At 44.4% G+C, this 20,404-nt stretch overlaps 5 non-coding genes across 5 annotated transcripts; 4 read left to right on the top strand and 1 right to left on the bottom strand.

The window, feature by feature from the left end:
- Positions 1–3,511: 3,511 nt before the first annotated feature.
- On the top strand, positions 3,512–3,593 carry trnas-aga. The gene has a single exon. It is a non-coding gene; the product is annotated as a tRNA-Ser (tRNA).
- Positions 3,594–6,072: 2,479 nt separating this feature from the next.
- On the bottom strand, positions 6,073–6,144 carry trnae-uuc. Its single transcript has one exon. It is a non-coding gene; the product is annotated as a tRNA-Glu (tRNA).
- A 2,513-nt stretch (positions 6,145–8,657) lies between these two features.
- On the top strand, positions 8,658–8,729 carry trnad-guc. Its single transcript has one exon. It is a non-coding gene; the product is annotated as a tRNA-Asp (tRNA).
- A 6,280-nt stretch (positions 8,730–15,009) lies between these two features.
- On the top strand, positions 15,010–15,091 carry trnas-aga. Its single transcript has one exon. It is a non-coding gene; the product is annotated as a tRNA-Ser (tRNA).
- A 4,667-nt stretch (positions 15,092–19,758) lies between these two features.
- trnad-guc lies at positions 19,759–19,830 on the top strand. Its single transcript has one exon. It is a non-coding gene; the product is annotated as a tRNA-Asp (tRNA).
- Positions 19,831–20,404: the final 574 nt, after the last annotated feature.

Here is a 20,404-nt window from a genome sequence, read left to right as displayed (position 1 = left end):
CCCTTGACTTTGACCAACAATTACGAGGCGCTTGCTACCTTTGTGGATGAGGAAAGGGGGTATAGCGTGGATGAGAAAACTGTCCACGCCGCCATGCTGCAGGATGTTGTTCAACTGGGGGAAGCCAGAAAGAATGTGTTGGTGATAGGATATTATACAGTCAGAGGGATAGATACCATTTTCTCAGCCACGATCGGGAGCTCTGAAGAATCTGTTGCCTGCTCAGAGCCGCGGTTAAGGGCGGCTATTCGCGGCTAGAGAGGAACTTGAAAAGGCAGGGGGAGAATGTAATTTCTGTGGCCCAGGTGTTTGCCAGTGACCGGAATAATGATCTGCTGCGTGAGTTTAAGCTATAAGGATGGAATAAAAATGAAGAATATGGAAAATAATCATCCCTGGATTGTTACTTGTGCCACGAGATAATTAGCATGGGGTGAAATCGATTGGAAAATTAAGCATTGGCTCAAAGAGTGGTGTGGGAAACAAAGGGGTTTCGATACATGCGGCAATGGCACCAGAGCTCATGGAAAAGTGAGCTGGTCCATTACGACGAGCTTCACGTAATCTGGGCTCAGAACACTCCTGGCAAAGAATAAAGTTGTGCTTGAAATCTAAATACCTTTGCAAAGAAATAATTATATGGTATCAAAGATTGGAAAATAAATATTCCAGGGTAATTCAGGTTTCAACAAGACAGACATAATTACAAAGAATGAGGGTTCGCCCTGATAGTAAATTACGACATGAGAACATCAATGAGAAAGGATCTAGGACAAACTTCAAGTAGTAGAATCAGCATGGTTGGAGATTAAGAATAGAAAAAATGAGAAAACGCTGCTGGGAATAGTTGGGTATTGCAAATTGAACAGTAGTTGTACCGTTAATAGAACATTGAACGCGAAATCATTAGCGTTTGTAACAAAGGCAATGCAATGATTGTATGTTCACAACCTCAGCACAACACTTTTAAACTGTGCTTCGCACCTCCCAGATTTGCAACATAAAGAGACATACGCCTGTACAATAGCCATCCCTCTCTTGAAAGGGCATATGCCTTTACAAACCACAGTGCTGCATTGTAACGACAGATATTTACAACAACTACCATAGCACAGCAATCACAAAAACACTTACATCATCAGCACTACATTTCAGTGTACAGACCTGGACAACACCAGGCACTGTAACGTAACGACATAGACCGGCAAAACACCGAGCACTCAACGTGTTGAGACAAACTGCTGCAACATTCAGTCCTGAACTGTAAGGGCAAAGACATTCACAAACGCCAGCTCTGCGTTGTGAAAACAGGGAGCTGCAAATTCTCTGAGCTATTAGCACACAGATATTAACAGTACATTAATGCACTGCAATGACGTTGTTCTGGGGGATTAAGCAGCACCACATACGAAGGGCCAGACTCTTTATAACCTCAGATATGCATTGAGAGGATTCAGACCTGTCAATCTCCCGAACGCTGTATTGTAAAGGTGCAAAATTTACAGCTTCCAGCAGTGTGCTGTAAGGGCACAGACTTGTACAAGCCCTCACCACAATACTCAAAGGACAGAGACCAGTTCAACACTCAGCGCCAGTGCATTTCGAAAACATAGACAACAAGAACAGCTTGTATTTATATAGCACCTCGAACAATACAAAGTTTCTCAAGGTGGAGCCTAATATGCAAAATTTAATATTGCGCCATGTAGATAATAATCGGGCAGATCGTCAAAAGCTCGCTTGAAGAGCTAAAGAAAATGACTGACTGCCATTCGATGACTCGTTCCTCGGTGCAATGCTCGGACCAATCAGGATCCAACTGCCTTTTTAAAATTTCAAACAATGATTGGCAGTAAACTGTCACCATGGTAATGCCACTTGCCAACCAATCAGCACTCCCTTCACATACAGTATAAATTGTTGCCTTCCCCTTATATTGGTATTCTTGCAAGTGTCCTAATGAGTGAAAGACGAAAAGCTTAAACATATCACTTTCACCAGCAATACTCAAGCCCTGTACTACTTAACGAATAATTCTGACTTTGTGTTTTTCGATCAATCAAAATAAAGTTATGAAATTCAGGTAAGCATGCCTCCCATTTAATAACGCGATGCATTGTGCCTCCTGAGTTCGCCATCGACTGTCTCTCACCTTGCCTGTCTCCTGTTGTCGGTGACAATATCTGCTATCTTCATATCACTCCTGCACATCTCCTTGTAACTAGGCTTCCCTCAGTTGAACAGCGTGGATGACAAGGGGGACATGACCCAGTGGTGAATTAAGTAAGTCTTTTTATTTCCCAACATGCCCACATCCATCCGATGAATGTGGCCCAGCGCGTGCACACGTCGTTGGCTTAGCAATGAAGGAATGCACGCTCCACGACCTCTCAGTTAGTGACCTTGATGCCAAGAGATGCCGAGATTATGCCTGAGATAGCATGGGATCTGTTGTCCATGCCTTGCTGCTGCAGAGAAGAGTGCCAAGGTCACTGCTGTGTCAATTGGGCAAGCTTGGTTTGTCAGTCAGTTTGCTGTTTCAAAACTATTTAAGGAACTCGTATTTGAAATAAAAATAAACAAGTATGGCAAGGGAGCTCAGTACGGCCTTCCAGCATGTGGGAATTTTTCGACACTCTTTGCAGCCTGGATGTGCAAGAAGTGCCACTGGCTTGACCAGCCTTAAGCATCGGGTTTCGGAGTTTGAGCGTCAACTGGAGACACAAATGTGCATCCTCGAGGCGGAGGATTATGTGGATAGCAATTTTATCGATGTGGTCACTCCACAGCTTAGGGAAGTGAGCTCAGAAATGGAATGGGTGACCATCAGTCAGAAGAAGGGAGGCAGGCAGATAGTCAGGAAAGCCCAAGAGTGAATCTCACTCAAGAATCGTGTCTCTGGCTTGGAAAATGGTAAGGGTGAAGGTTCTTCCTGAGAGTGCAGCCAGAGCCAAGTTCACGGATCAGCTGCAGAATCGGGTAGGAGTAAGGCTGCAGGTGCTGTAGTGGTAGGAGACTTAATAGTGAGGGGTGCAGACAGGTGCTACTGCAGACGTAGATGTGACTCCAGGATGGTGTGTTGCCTCCCTGGTGCCAAGGTCGTGGATGTCGCAGAACGGCTGCAGGGCATTCGAAAGGGGAAGAGCAAAGGGTCACAAGTCGTGGTTCACATTGGTACCACGGACATAGGTAGAAAGGAGAATGAGGTCCTGCACAAGAATTTAGGGAGCTAGGTAGCAGATTAAAAAGCAGCACCTCAAAAGTTGTTATCTCTGGATTACTTCCTCTGCCACGCACTAATGAGTATAGGAATTGGAGGATTGAGAGGATGAATGGGGGTGGTGAAAGGGATGGTGCACGGAGAAGGGCTTTAGTTTCGTGGATCACTGGGTTTGTTTCTGGCGAAGGTGGGGCCTGTACAAGCCGGACGGGTTAGGCCTGATACGGAAGCGGAACCAACATCGTTGTGGCAAAGTTTGCTAGTGTTGTTGATGCCGCACGTGTTAAGACAGTAGTCGTGGCCGAGTGGTTAAGGCGATGGAGTAGAAATCCATTGGGGTCTCCCCGCGCAGGTTCGAATCCTGCCGACTACGCCCCGTTATTTGCTCACTCCGATCAAGCTGCTTCTTCCGCCGCGTTTTATTTTTCTCATTATTATTAACCTGTAACATTTTTGCGAGAAATACGACAAAATCAGTCAAATCCGTGACAGTGCTCTTTCTGGTGTTTCTCGATTTATAAACCCAAGTAATCGATATGATTTTCCAACTATATTATGAACCTTGTGTAAATCGAGACCTAGGCCTCTATGCTCATATAAACTTCACAAAAATCTCGCATTTATAGTGCACATACTAAATATTCCATCACAAAGTACATAATTTCAGGTCTTACTTCCTCGTATTAAATTTTATTTATTTTAACCTGTTATTATTTTGTGTGCGCCTTACTTTCTGACCTCCTTTCTGAGCTGATCTTTGTTTCTCAGGAAGACTTGCTCTTTGCCACTTTCACCTAGCGAAGCGATAGAATTGTGACGAGAATCCCTGTCTTGCATTCTCTATCTGACACGTTTTGAATGCCCGTCTGCTTCTCTCTCTGTTTCCCTCTTCTTGATCTATTTGTGTAATTAAATATTCATCCAACCCTGGCTCATGAATTAACCCAAGACTGTTCTCATATCCCGTCATCTCCTCAGTATTCAATAGTTTTCGCATCTCAGCTTTGAATATATTGAGCGCTTCCAACACTCTGGGCAGAGAATTTCAAAGATTCACGAACTTCTCAATGAAGAAATTTCTCATCATCACTCATTATTCTAAACCCCAGAGAGTATGAGCTCGTTTTCCTCAATCACTCCTCTGAACCCAAGAGTGAATCGAGTCATATGAAAACAGAAAGTGCTGAGAGTACTCAGTAAGTCAAGCAGCACCTTTGGGTCCCGGACCTGCAGCCTTACCTAGGTTTCTCTCCACGGATGCTGCATTTCCTGCTGAGCATTCCCAGCATTGCCTATTTTTGCTTCCGAATTCCATCGTCTGCGACTGACCTCGCTTTTGCATCTGAACATTCGTGACATTATCCCTAACAGAAGTATATCCTCCTTCAGGTAAGGACGTCATAAGGCACTTATTCATTTGTTCCAAGTCCCTTGTAACAACGGCTGCCCAGTAGAGAGAAAGAGAGAGCGCGCCATTTCAATCAATGGGGCACGAAGGAAGCAGTGGGATTTGTTTGTTGCAAAAGAATCGAGGGAACTTGTTTAACTCCTTAATAGCGGCGATAGATTTGACCGGCTAGCATTTGGGACTTTAAAATTATTTTTTTTACCTGCCCACCGGTATTTAGCGAGTTTTGCACTTGGAGACAATTTCCCTTTGATTCTCTGCCAGCCGGTTCCTTGTTTCTCACCACTGACAAAATATTAGGCTGCTTTCTCATCTGGTGCCTGTTAATGTATGCCCTCAGTGGAATTCCCACATTCGTACTGACGGGCTCTGTTTCGAGTGTTCCCTTTCGTTCCTTTTTGGCCTCTTGTGTCCTGCACACACACAGTTCGAGGATGGAACTTATTTCGATTCAAACTATGGAATCCCCCAGCTCTTCTTACAGGTAGCCTCTCAAATCGAGATGACAGAAGGAATACGGAAAATTGTAGAAGAATATAAATGAATTCTCTTTGCGTTTCTGAAAAACAAACACGAACTGGCATTTATAAGCGGTTCTTAACGTGGCTGTTGTGGTCTCTCGGTATTGGGTTATATCAGTTTGGCACGATATATTTATGGATAATATCGTGATATTTGGAAACAGGTTGTCGACTGAGGAGATGTGTGGATACCTATGTTATTTCTCAATGCCTATGTAATACCATGAGAATTAATGCAGAAGCAGGCCACTCGGCCCAACGAGTCTGCTCCACCATTCAATGAGATCATGGCTAATCTGATAGTCCTCAACGCCACTTTCCTGACTGTTCCCCTTAACCCTTGATTCCCTTGCTGTTATAAACCTGTTTGTAAAAGCGAGTGAGTGAACTTTAGCTTCTTCGTAGTTTATCTGGCCCGAGGCCAAAAAGTTAGATGTTTACATCATGTAGCAGTTAGTACTGTCCCGAAGAAGAGGCATATTGACTCGAAACGTTAACTGTTTCTTTCTCCACAGATGTTGCCAGACCTGACGAGATTTTTTTTTAGAATTTAGATAAAGGCAAAATACTGCAGATGCTGGAAATCTGAAACAAAAAGAAAAAATGCTCGAAGAACTCAACAGGCTTGACAGCATCTGTGGAGAGAAAGAGAGTGTGTTCCGTTTCGAGTCCGAAAACGTTAACTCTGTCTTCTCTGTCTTTCTCTCCACACATGCTGTCAGACTCGCCGGGTTTTTTCCAGCAACTTCCGTTTGTATTACAGCCGTATCTAGCTTCACCTGATATACGGGCAGTCTTTGGCCATTTAGGAAGCATTTGCTTCAGTGTGCAGCAAAATGTTGTAAATGAATAGTAGTGAAAACAATTAAGGGATGCTGTAACAGTCCAAATGACCGGCCCAGATCTCACTGCATCCAGCGGACTTCCCTGACCGGGAATCGAACCCGGGCCACGGCGGTGAAAGCGCCGAATCCTAACCACTAGACCACCAGGGACCAACGAGGGACCGACTTTGTCACTATCACTAAACAAAGCAGCGCTCCTTTAGATTTTGATTCTGTTTTGAAGGCAAGTTCATTTCAGGACTCTGCTGTTTTCAAATCGATTTACATGCTTGTCTATTCTTTGTTCATTTATTCGAGTAGGTATGAATCCATTCGGAATATTTTTTTAGACCTGTTTGTTTCTCATTTAAGTTTAACAACTCCTGAGAGCATTCCATAATACTAAGTAAGATTGTTGGGCCTGTACTCACTGGAGTTTAGTAGAACAAGAGGCGACCTTATTGAAACATATACGATTCTTATTTAGCTTGTTAGAGTAGAGCTGACAGGTTGTTTCCGCTTATGGGAGAGTCTAGCACCTGAGGGCATAATCTCGGAGCAAGCGGTCGCCCATTTAAGACAGAGATGAGGAGGAATTTCTTCTTTCAGCGGGTGGTGAATCTGTAGAATTCTTTACCTCAGAGGGCTGTGGATTGTGCTGTTAAGTATGTCCATGGCTGAGGTAGACAGCAAACCATTCAAAACCACACAGGTAACAAGAAATAACAATATTCATTACAACATCGTTAAACTGCTGAAAAAGCTTCCGAATTTTCTCCCCTGCGCCAATCTCGTCAGGATCCATATTCAGGGTAAGCAGTCGCCCTCCGCCTCCGGGAACGCAGTTCCATTTCCGTGAATGCAGTGAGTTTTGTTTGGACAGTGAGTTTCGCTTTGACATAAAGACATATTATCAAAACCTTGTTTCCATGGTGTGTTATTCATTCAAATTTTGCCAGCTCTGACAAGCAAAGCTACTCAGGTATACCCAGGGACTGGCATCGCTCGGCAGGGGCACTCAGGGTGATCACAGCTGGGCACCGATAGTCAAGGACCGGCACAGGCGGAGAGGAACACTTATTGTTTCTGATTTTCGATCAACAAAAATTAGCCATTAGCTGCCGGTAAAACACTCTTAAAATGATACGACATGTTCAGATTAGTTGTCTTCGCCTCTAATACCTGCGATATAATAAGCACAAAAATGGCGTGTTTGAATTTTATATGCAAAGAGAGAGAGAGAGAGAGACAGATAATCCTTTGAACGCAATAATGTAATATACTTCTAATGGGTTGGACGGGATTTAGTTTCTCTTTTTATTTGAAGCGAACATTCATAAAACATGTGCGTGCGGCCGAAATGGATAATATGAGAGGTGACAATATTATCTGGCAGTCACAACACACAAAGCAGTATGGCAAGGAACCATAAAGAGCAAAAAGCATTTGTCCCCGACTGAAATCGAACTACCAAGCGAACAAGCTAACCGATTGTGACACAGATGCTGCCGTGATTCAATTTGCCAAAACTAAGCATGAAATAATTATTTTGAATATATGGAAGCTGATTCTGCCGGCTGCAGGCATACCCATATTGATTTAAAATTCCTTTTTATAGAAGGTGGGCATCTCTGGCTAGGCCAACATTTGTTGCCCATCGCTAATTGCCTTTCAGAAGATGCTGGAAAGCTGCCTCTTGAACTGCTGCAGTCCATGTGTTGTAAGTACACCCAGTGCTGCTAGGGAGGGAGTTGCAGGATTTTGGCCCAGCGACAGAAGAGGGTCGGTGATATATTTCCAAGTGAGTGTGGTGATTGGCTTAGAGAGGAATTTCCAGCTGGCAGTGTCCCAAATGTCTGCTGTCTTTGTCCTTCTAGATGGCAGCAGTCACGGGTTTGGAATGTGTTGTCTAAGGAGCCTTAGTGAGTTGCTGCAGTGCATCTTGTAGATGGTACACACTGCTGCCAATATGCGTCGGTGGTGGACGGAGTGAATGTATGCAGATGGGATGCCAATCAAGCAGGGGTGGAACCGATGCCAATCAAGTGGGTTGCTTTGTCCTGGATATTGCCTACCTTCTTCGGCGTTGTTGGAGCTGCACTCATTCAGGCAAGTGGAGAGTGTCTAATCACACTCTTGACTTGTTTCTTGTAGATGGTGGAAATGCTTTGGGGAGTCAGGACGTGAGTTACTTGCCTCGGGATTGCCTGCCTCTGACTTGCTTTATTGCCACAGTATTTATATGGCAAGTCCAGATCAGCTCCTGGTCAATGGTAACTCCCAGCATGTTGATACTGGGAGATACAGTAATGGTAATGACATTGAATAACAAGGGGCAATGGTTACATTCGCTCTTCTTGGAGATGGTCATTGCCTGGGGCTTGTGTTGTGCAAACGTTACTTGCACTTGTCAGCCCAAGCCTGGATATAGACCAGGACTGACTGCATTTGGGCATAGACTGCTTCAGTATCCGAGGAGTCGCGAACATCTGTACTTTCAGTCTCGACTTGCCTCTCTCCATCTCTATCGCGGTGTCTTTCTCTGCTTGTCGCTTTCTCTTTTTCCGCCTTGTCACCTTTGTCATGCATCTGCCACCCTCAGCTGAATCATTCCCCTCAATCACAGGAAAAGTGTCGTTATGACGCTTCCTGTAGGAGTTACACCACACCGCCCATCGGTTGTCTCCTCGTTAGTATAGTGGTGAGTATCCCCGCCTGTCACGCGGGAGACCGGGGTTCAATTCCCCGACGGGGAGTTTGTTTCTTTTGAGAGGTAGAATTCTATTACTTTTAAAACAGCTGCCAAGAACGGAGGATTAAAACCTTCTATCGGGCAGAGCTTTCTATCTGAGACATATGAGCAGAGGTCTCAACGATTTCAATGGATCAACACGTCAAAGTGCATCAGCTTCTCGTCGCGGCCGAGCACTTAAGGCGAAGGAATAAAATTCATTTGAGTTTCACCACGCAGGTCCAAATTTTGACAACTACAACCCTTGTCTCGCATTAATTTGAACATTTCACGAAGCTCCTTTGGACCTAATCATGCCATGCGCGGAGTAATAACATTCACCTCTCACGAACGTGACTTGCTTCTCTCAATGGTATTCAGCTGCATGTATGCACGAAATTTCTTTCTGAAACATATGAAAAGAATCAGCCAAATTGGCGACAGCCTTTTTTCCTCCCTCTTCCTCTCTCTCTCTTTCTATTTATGTATAAGTCACTCTACGTGTGCTTGTGCATTGTGTCTTCTTGGTGTGCACTGAATCCATTTGTGTCTCTGCGGGAATTTGCGATTCTGGCTCTGTTCCTTGATTTTGTTTGTTGGTCGACCGTCTGTTTGTAATGTCAGTAGCATTGGCATTATTCTCGTTAGGGAACTTACATTGGAGTAGTTATGCAAGATGTTGCAGATTGAAATCCCAGGCGAGCCCTTCTACGTTGTCATTATTCGTCGAAGCCACAGATTGCTTTCGCTAAAATATTCTCACTTGCAGAAGTCGGATTGATTTATATCGGGAGTAGGTTTAAGGCCCAGAGTACACAATGTAGGGAGTTTGCCTATGCAACACACATGCAGAACTTGTTTATTAGTTTTCAAGAGGCATTCTTTTTTTTATCGGCCCCTTTTTGTAACCTTGAACATGCATCTGCCAACCTCAAGTGAATCATTCCGCTTAGTCGCAGCACAATTGTTGTTATGACGCGTTTTGTGAGAAATGTACGGGAGCACCTGTTGTCGATTTCCCGTTAGTAAAGTGCTTGGTGTCCTCTCCTGTTACGCTGTAGACCGCGGTCCAATTCAGTTTGGTTGCTATGTTGTTAAGAGTTGTATTCACTTCCTTGTGCAACTTTATTTTAAAACAATTGCCTAGAAGAACGGATGATTATGGATATTCAAGAGGAGAAGCTTTCTTTCTGAGATGTGAACAGAGATCAGTACCATTTTAATATCAACTTGTCAAAGTGCTTCAGGCTGCAGTCGCGGCCGAATGCTCAAGCAATGGAATGAAAATCCATTCGAGTTTCACCACGCAACAGCAAATTCTGCCAACTGCGGCCCTTTTGTCGTATTAATTTGAACATTTCACGAAGTTCCTTTGGAATCAATCATGCCTCAACACACCTTTCAAAAACATCAGCTGCATTTCTCAATTTTATTCAGACGCGTGTATTTGCGAAACTTCACAACGCAAGAATAGGCGATAGGCTTCTTCCACTCCGCCGCCGCCGCGGCAACAACATCCCCTCCCCCCAAACCCAGCACATTCTCTCTCTTTCTCTCCCTCCCCCCACCCATGCCACCACACCCACCACCGCCCCCCCCCCCCCCCCCCACCAGACCACCCGCTCACCCCGCCCACCCCCCCCCCCCCCCCCCCAAGCCCACTACACCCCACCCCCTCTCTTTATGTATATATTTGCGATTCCGGATGTTTACGTTGTTTTTGTTTTTTGGTCGACCATGTGATAGCAATGCCTTTTGTAATGCCGTTTCCAACTCCGTTTTCGAATTATTTATGACATCGGCCTCCAATATATTTTCAGTTGAGAGTTCCAGTTCCCAACAATTCCCGAACGGGAAACAACATGTTTGCCCCCAACCTCTCCAGACCTTTCCCCAATGGATTTGAATCATTGCCCTTGATCTCCAGTTATTGACGACTCGCCAGAAATTTTGCCCCGATTTACTCACTTTAACTGTCGTATTATCTGGAAAACCTCCATTAATGTTCCAGTTCGACCTTTTTGCTTTTATATACTAGTCTTCGATTTATTAAGCAACGTAACCTGGATGATTTTCCACATAATGAACTTTATGGGCAAGGACACCAAGACCTTTCGGCTAATTTTACGTAAACCTCCCGTGTACAAGGCGCTGCATTTCTATCTTCATGCTCCCTGAGCGCGCGACTTCACACTTCCTGCAGGAATTTTAATTCTTAACATGTTGTTTTCTCCGTGTACGTCGAACTTCGTGAATTATTTTCCGAGTATGTCGCTTTTTTGTTTGTCTTTTTAGAACCTTAGGCTACGGAACACACAGAGTGCGACGATATCTGCGTGTGCCGAAGTACGAGTTAAGTCGGGTGCGTAGAAGGAGGACGCGCACATTTTCATTAGTTTTCCAGCTTCCAGTGTCTGCTGGGTGTTTTTCTTTATTCTCCAGTCGATTACTTTAGGATCAATAAATTTCCGGCTACTTTAATAATTAAATGATTACGCTTAGTGATTACCGTAACTGCAGCGTGGGGGAATTTGTGGAATCCATCATCAGCAAATCTGCGGTAAGCGTCTGCAGCTGAGAAAATTAGGCTCAGAGAAGCTGAGGTCGAGTATGAGTTGCAGATATGGAACGGCATGAGGGAGGGGGAGAGAGATCAGGACATCTTGTTCCAGGTGCCATTATTTCTATGAGGTTTGGTAGAACTCCATAGTGAGGCAATGGTCAGGGACAGCAGTTTGTGACTGCCTGTCTGACAGATATGGGTAGTCAACTTACAGTGATGAGAAAGCCTCTTCCCTTGACTTTGACCAACAATTACGAGGCGCTTGCTACCTTTGTGGATGAGGAAAGGGGGTATAGCGTGGATGAGAAAACTGTCCACGCCGCCATGCTGCAGGATGTTGTTCAACTGGGGGAAGCCAGAAAGAATGTGTTGGTGATAGGATATTATACAGTCAGAGGGATAGATACCATTTTCTCAGCCACGATCGGGAGCTCTGAAGAATCTGTTGCCTGCTCAGAGCCGCGGTTAAGGGCGGCTATTCGCGGCTAGAGAGGAACTTGAAAAGGCAGGGGGAGAATGTAATTTCTGTGGCCCAGGTGTTTGCCAGTGACCGGAATAATGATCTGCTGCGTGAGTTTAAGCTATAAGGATGGAATAAAAATGAAGAATATGGAAAATAATCATCCCTGGATTGTTACTTGTGCCACGAGATAATTAGCATGGGGTGAAATCGATTGGAAAATTAAGCATTGGCTCAAAGAGTGGTGTGGGAAACAAAGGGGTTTCGATACATGCGGCAATGGCACCAGAGCTCATGGAAAAGTGAGCTGGTCCATTACGACGAGCTTCACGTAATCGGGGCTCAGAACACTCCTGGCGAAGAATAAAGTTGTGCTTGAAATCTAAATACCTTTGCAAAGAAATAATTATATGGTATCAAAGATTGGAAAATAAATATTCCAGGGTAATTCAGGTTTCAACAAGACAGACATAATTACAAAGAATGAGGGTTCGCCCTGATAGTAAATTACGACATGAGAACATCAATGAGAAAGGATCTAGGACAAACTTCAAGTAGTAGAATCAGCATGGTTGGAGATTAAGAATAGAAAAAATGAGAAAACGCTGCTGGGAATAGTTGGGTATTGCAAATTGAACAGTAGTTGTACCGTTAATAGAACATTGAACGCGAAATCATTAGCGTTTGTAACAAAGGCAATGCAATGATTGTATGTTCACAACCTCAGCACAACACTTTTAAACTGTGCTTCGCACCTTCCAGATTTGCAACATAAAGAGACATACGCCTGTACAATAGCCATCCCTCTCTTGAAAGGGCATATGCCTTTACAAACCACAGTGCTGCATTGTAACGACAGATATTTACAACAACTACCATAGCACAGCAATCACAAAAACACTTACATCATCAGCACTACATTTCAGTGTACAGACCTGGACAACACCAGGCACTGTAACGTAACGACATAGACCGGCAAAACACCGAGCACTCAACGTGTTGAGACAAACTGCTGCAACATTCAGTCCTGAACTGTAAGGGCAAAGACATTCACAAACGCCAGCTCTGCGTTGTGAAAACAGGGAGCTGCAAATTCTCTGAACTATTAGCACACAGATATTAACAGTACATTAATGCACTGCAATGACGTTGTTCTGGGGGATTAAGCAGCACCACATACGAAGGGCCAGACTCTTTATAACCTCAGATATGCATTGAGAGGATTCAGACCTGTCAATCTCCCGAACGCTGTATTGTAAAAGTGCAAAATTTACAGCTTCCAGCAGTGTGCTGTAAGGGCACAGACTTGTACAAGCCCTCACCACAATACTCAAAGGACAGAGACCAGTTCAACACTCAGCGCCAGTGCATTTCGAAAACATAGACAACAAGAACAGCTTGTATTTATATAGCACCTCGAACAATACAAAGTTTCTCAAGGTGGAGCCTAATATGCAAAATTTAATATTGCGCCATGTAGATAATAATTGGGCAGATCGTCAAAAGCTCGCTTGAAGAGCTAAAGAAAATGACTGACTGCCATTCGATGACTCGTTCCTCGGTGCAATGCTCGGACCAATCAGGATCCAACTGCCTTTTTAAAATTTCAAACAATGATTGGCAGTAAACTGTCACCATGGTAATGCCACTTGCCAACCAATCAGCACTCCCTTCACATACAGTATAAATTGTTGCCTTCCCCTTATATTGGTATTCTTGCAAGTGTCCTAATGAGTGAAAGACGAAAAGCTTAAACATTTCACTTTCACCAGCAATACTCAAGCCCTGTACTACTTAACGAATAATTCTGACTTTGTGTTTTTCGATCAATCAAAATAAAGTTATGAAATTCAGGTAAGCATGCCTCCCATTTAATAACGCGATGCATTGTGCCTCCTGAGTTCGCCATCGACTGTCTCTCACCTTGCCTGTCTCCTGTTGTCGGTGACAATATCTGCTATCTTCATATCACTCCTGCACATCTCCTTGTAACTAGGCTTCCCTCAGTTGAACAGCGTGGATGACAAGGGGGACATGACCCAGTGGTGAATTAAGTAAGTCTTTTTATTTCCCAACATGCCCACATCCATCCGATGAATGTGGCCCAGCGCGTGCACACGTCGTTGGCTTAGCAATGAAGGAATGCACGCTCCACGACCTCTCAGTTAGTGACCTTGATGCCAAGAGATGCCGAGATTATGCCTGAGATAGCATGGGATCTGTTGTCCATGCCTTGCTGCTGCAGAGAAGAGTGCCAAGGTCACTGCTGTGTCAATTGGGCAAGCTTGGTTTGTCAGTCAGTTTGCTGTTTCAAAACTATTTAAGGAACTCGTATTTGAAATAAAAATAAACAAGTATGGCACGGGAGCTCAGTACGGCCTTCCAGCATGTGGGAATTTTTCGACACTCTTTGCAGCCTGGATGTGCAAGAAGTGCCACTGGCTTGACCAGCCTTAAGCATCGGGTTTCGGAGTTTGAGCGTCAACTGGAGACACAAATGTGCATCCTCGAGGCGGAGGATTATGTGGATAGCAATTTTATCGATGTGGTCACTCCACAGCTTAGGGAAGTGAGCTCAGAAATGGAATGGGTGACCATCAGTCAGAAGAAGGGAGGCAGGCAGATAGTCAGGAAAGCCCAAGAGTGAATCTCACTCAAGAATCGTGTCTCTGGCTTGGAAAATGGTAAGGGTGAAGGTTCTTCCTGAGAGTGCAGCCAGAGCCAAGTTCACGGATCAGCTGCAGAATCGGGTAGGAGTAAGGCTGCAGGTGCTGTAGTGGTAGGAGACTTAATAGTGAGGGGTGCAGACAGGTGCTACTGCAGACGTAGATGTGACTCCAGGATGGTGTGTTGCCTCCCTGGTGCGAAGGTCGTGGATGTCGCAGAACAGCTGCAGGGCATTCGAAAGGGGAAGAGCAAAGGGTCACAAGTCGTGGTTCACATTGGTACCACGGACATAGGTAGAAAGGAGAATGAGGTCCTGCACAAGAATTTAGGGAGCTAGGTAGCAGATTAAAAAGCAGCACCTCAAAAGTTGTTATCTCTGGATTACTTCCTCTGCCACGCACTAATGAGTATAGGAATTGGAGGATTGAGAGGATGAATGGGGGTGGTGAAAGGGATGGTGCACGGAGAAGGGCTTTAGTTTCGTGGATCACTGGGTTTGTTTCTGGCGAAGGTGGGGCCTGTACAAGCCGGACGGGTTAGGCCTGATACGGAAGCGGAACCAACATCGTTGTGGCAAAGTTTGCTAGTGTTGTTGATGCCGCACGTGTTAAGACAGTAGTCGTGGCCGAGTGGTTAAGGCGATGGAGTAGAAATCCATTGGGGTCTCCCCGCGCAGGTTCGAATCCTGCCGACTACGCCCCGTTATTTGCTCACTCCGATCAAGCTGCTTCTTCCGCCGCGTTTTATTTTTCTCATTATTATTAACCTGTAACATTTTTGCGAGAAATACGACAAAATCAGTCAAATCCGTGACAGTGCTCTTTCTGGTGTTTCTCGATTTTTAAACCCAAGTAATCGATATGATTTTCCAACTATATTATGAACCTTGTGTAAATCGAGACCTAGGCCTCTATGCTCATATAAACTTCACAAAAATCTCGCATTTATAGTGCACATACTAAATATTCCATCACAAAGTACATAATTTCAGGTCTTACTTCCTCGTATTAAATTTTATTTATTTTAACCTGTTATTATTTTGTGTGCGCCTTACTTTCTGACCTCCTTTCTGAGCTGATCTTTGTTTCTCAGGAAGACTTGCTCTTTGCCACTTTCACCTAGCGAAGCGATAGAATTGTGACGAGAATCCCTGTCTTGCATTCTCTATCTGACACGTTTTGAATGCCCGTCTGCTTCTCTCTCTGTTTCCCTCTTCTTGATCTATTTGTGTAATTAAATATTCATCCAACCCTGGCTCATGAATTAACCCAAGACTGTTCTCATATCCCGTCATCTCCTCAGTATTCAATAGTTTTCGCATCTCAGCTTTGAATATATTGAGCGCTTCCAACACTCTGGGCAGAGAATTTCAAAGATTCACGAACTTCTCAATGAAGAAATTTCTCATCATCACTCATTATTCTAAACCCCAGAGAGTATGAGCTCGTTTTCCTCAATCACTCCTCTGAACCCAAGAGTGAATCGAGTCATATGAAAACAGAAAGTGCTGAGAGTACTCAGTAAGTCAAGCAGCACCTTTGGGTCCCGGACCTGCAGCCTTACCTAGGTTTCTCTCCACGGATGCTGCATTTCCTGCTGAGCATTCCCAGCATTGCCTATTTTTGCTTCCGAATTCCATCGTCTGCGACTGACCTCGCTTTTGCATCTGAACATTCGTGACATTATCCCTAACAGAAGTATATCCTCCTTCAGGTAAGGACGTCATAAGGCACTTATTCATTTGTTCCAAGTCCCTTGTAACAACGGCTGCCCAGTAGAGAGAAAGAGAGAGCGCGCCATTTCAATCAATGGGGCACGAAGGAAGCAGTGGGATTTGTTTGTTGCAAAAGAATCGAGGGAACTTGTTTAACTCCTTAATAGCGGCGATAGATTTGACCGGCTAGCATTTGGGACTTTAAAATTATTTTTTTTACCTGCCCACCGGTATTTAGCGAGTTTTGCACTTGGAGACAATTTCCCTTTGATTCTCTGCCAGCCGGTTCCTTGTTTCTCACCACTGACAAAATATTAGGCTGCTTTCTCATCTGGTGCCTGTTAATGTATGCCCTCAGTGGAATTCCCACATTCTTACTGACGGGCTCTGTTTCGAGTGTTCCCTTTCGTTCCTTTTTGGCCTCTTGTGTCCTGCACACACACAGTTCGAGGATGGAACTTATTTCGATTCAAACTATGGAATCCCCCAGCTCTTCTTACAGGTAGCCTCTCAAATCGAGATGACAGAAGGAATACGGAAAATTGTAGAAGAATATAAATGAATTCTCTTTGCGTTTCTGAAAAACAAACACGAACTGGCATTTATAAGCGGTTCTTAACGTGGCTGTTGTGGTCTCTCGGTATTGGGTTATATCAGTTTGGCACGATATATTTATGGATAATATCGTGATATTTGGAAACAGGTTGTCGACTGAGGAGATGTGTGGGTACCTATGTTATTTCTCAATGCCTATGTAATACCATGAGAATTAATGCAGAAGCAGGCCACTCGGCCCAACGAGTCTGCTCCACCATTCAATGAGATCATGGCTAATCTGATAGTCCTCAACGCCACTTTCCTGACTGTTCCCCTTAACCCTTGATTCCCTTGCTGTTATAAACCTGTTTGTAAAAGCGAGTGAGTGAACTTTAGCTTCTTCGTAGTTTATCTGGCCCGAGGCCAAAAAGTTAGATGTTTACATCATGTAGCAGTTAGTACTGTCCCGAAGAAGAGGCATATTGACTCGAAACGTTAACTGTTTCTTTCTCCACAGATGTTGCCAGACCTGCTGAGATTTTTTTTTAGAATTTAGATAAAGGCAAAATACTGCAGATGCTGGAAATCTGAAACAAAAAGAAAAAATGCTCGAAGAACTCAACAGGCTTGACAGCATCTGTGGAGAGAAAGAGAGTGTGTTCCGTTTCGAGTCCGAAAACGTTAACTCTGTCTTCTCTGTCTTTCTCTCCACACATGCTGTCAGACTCGCCGGGTTTTTTCCAGCAACTTCCGTTTGTATTACAGCCGTATCTAGCTTCACCTGATATACGGGCAGTCTTTGGCCATTTAGGAAGCATTTGCTTCAGTGTGCAGCAAAATGTTGTAAATGAATAGTAGTGAAAACAATTAAGGGATGCTGTAACAGTCCAAATGACCGGCCCAGATCTCACTGCATCCAGCGGACTTCCCTGACCGGGAATCGAACCCGGGCCACGGCGGTGAAAGCGCCGAATCCTAACCACTAGAGACCAACGAGGGACCGACTTTGTCACTATCACTAAACAAAGCAGCGCTCCTTTAGATTTTGATTCTGTTTTGAAGGCAAGTTCATTTCAGGACTCTGCTGTTTTCAAATCGATTTACATGCTTGTCTATTCTTTGTTCATTTATTCGAGTAGGTATGAATCCATTCGGAATATTTTTTTATACCTGTTTGTTTCTCATTTAAGTTTAACAACTCCTGAGAGCATTCCATAATACTAAGTAAGATTGTTGGGCCTGTACTCACTGGAGTTTAGTAGAACAAGAGGCGACCTTATTGAAACATATACGATTCTTATTTAGCTTGTTAGAGTAGAGCTGACAGGTTGTTTCCGCTTATGGGAGAGTCTAGCACCTGAGGGCATAATCTCGGAGCAAGCGGTCGCCCATTTAAGACAGAGATGAGGAGGAATTTCTTCTTTCAGCGAGTGCTCGGCAGGGGCACTCAGGGTGATCACAGCTGGGCACCGATAGTCAAGGACCGGCACAGGCGGAGAGGAACACTTATTGTTTCTGATTTTCGATCAACAAAAATTAGCCATTAGCTGCCGGTAAAACACTCTTAAAATGATACGACATGTTCAGATTAGTTGTCTTCGCCTCTAATACCTGCGATATAATAAGCACAAAAATGGCGTGCTTGAATTTTATATGCAAAGAGAGAGAGAGAGAGAGACAGATAATCCTTTGAACGCAATAATGTAATATACTTCTAATGGGTTGGACGGGATTTAGTTTCTCTTTTTATTTGAAGCGAACATTCATAAAACATGTGCGTGCGGCCGAAATGGATAATATGAGAGGTGACAATATTATCTGGCAGTCACAACACACAAAGCAGTATGGCAAGGAACCATAAAGAGCAAAAAGCATTTGTCCCCGACTGAAATCGAACTACCAAGCGAACAAGCTAACCGATTGTGACACAGATGCTGCCGTGATTCAATTTGCCAAAACTAAGCATGAAATAATTATTTTGAATATATGGAAGCTGATTCTGCCGGCTGCAGGCATACCCATATTGATTTAAAATTCCTTTTTATAGAAGGTGGGCATCTCTGGCTAGGCCAACATTTGTTGCCCATCGCTAATTGCCTTTCAGAAGATGCTGGAAAGCTGCCTCTTGAACTGCTGCAGTCCATGTGTTGTAAGTACACCCAGTGCTGCTAGGGAGGGAGTTGCAGGATTTTGGCCCAGCGACAGAAGAGGGTCGGTGATATATTTCCAAGTGAGTGTGGTGATTGGCTTAGAGAGGAATTTCCAGCTGGCAGTGTCCCAAATGTCTGCTGTCTTTGTCCTTCTAGATGGCAGCAGTCACGGGTTTGGAATGTGTTGTCTAAGGAGCCTTAGTGAGTTGCTGCAGTGCATCTTGTAGATGGTACACACTGCTGCCAATATGCGTCGGTGGTGGACGGAGTGAATGTATGCAGATGGGGTGCCAATCAAGCAGGGGTGGAACCGATGCCAATCAAGTGGGTTGCTTTGTCCTGGATATTGCCTACCTTCTTCGGCGTTGTTGGAGCTGCACTCATTCAGGCAAGTGGAGAGTGTCTAATCACACTCTTGACTTGTTTCTTGTAGATGGTGGAAATGCTTTGGGGAGTCAGGACGTGAGTTACTTGCCTCGGGATTGCCTGCCTCTGACTTGCTTTATTGCCACAGTATTTATATGGCAAGTCCAGATCAGCTCCTGGTCAATGGTAACTCCCAGCATGTTGATACTGGGAGATACAGTAATGGTAATGACATTGAATAACAAGGGGCAATGGTTACATTCGCTCTTCTTGGAGATGGTCATTGCCTGGGGCTTGTGTTGTGCAAACGTTACTTGCACTTGTCAGCCCAAGCCTGGATATAGCCCAGGACTGACTGCATTTGGTCATAGACTGCTTCAGTATCCGAGGAGTCGCGAACATCTGTACTTTCAGTCTCGACTTGCCTCTCTCCATCTCTATCGCGGTGTCTTTCTCTGCTTGTCGCTTTCTCTTTTTCCGCCTTGTCACCTTTGTCATGCATCTGCCACCCTCAGCTGAATCATTCCCCTCAATCACATGAAAAGTGTCGTTATGACGCTTCCTGTAGGAGTTACACCACACCGCTCATCGGTTGTCTCCTCGTTAGTATAGTGGTGAGTATCCCCGCCTGTCACGCGGGAGACCGGGGTTCAATTCCCCGACGGGGAGTTTGTTTCTTTTGAGAGGTAGAATTCTATTACTTTTAAAACAGCTGCCAAGAACGGAGGATTAAAACCTTCTATCGGACAGAGCTTTCTATCTGAGACATATGAGCAGAGGTCTCAACGATTTCAATGGATCAACACGTCAAAGTGCATCAGCTTCTCGTTGCGGCCGAGCACTTAAGGCGAAGGAATAAAATTCATTTGAGTTTCACCACGCAGGTCCAAATTTTGACAACTACAACCCTTGTCTCGCATTAATTTGAACATTTCACGAAGCTCCTTTGGACCTAATCATGCCATGCGCGGAGTAATAACATTCACCTCTCACGAACGTGACTTGCTTCTCTCAAATGGTATTCAGCTGCATGTATGCACGAAATTTCTTTCTGAAACATATGAAAGGAATCAGCCAAATTGGCGACAGCCTTTTTTCCTCCCTCTTCCTCTCTCTCTCTTTCTATTTATGTATAAGTCACTCTACGTGTGCTTGTGCATTGTGTCTTCTTGGTGTGCACTGAATCCATTTGTGTCTCTGCGGGAATTTGCGATTCTGGCTCTGTTCCTTGATTTTGTTTGTT

Source organism: Carcharodon carcharias, chromosome 19, assembly GCF_017639515.1.
Source record: "Carcharodon carcharias isolate sCarCar2 chromosome 19, sCarCar2.pri, whole genome shotgun sequence".
Lineage (NCBI taxonomy): Eukaryota > Metazoa > Chordata > Chondrichthyes > Lamniformes > Lamnidae > Carcharodon > Carcharodon carcharias.
The sequence above is the reverse complement of the archived record's forward strand: the minus strand, read 5'-3'. Positions and strand labels throughout refer to the sequence as shown.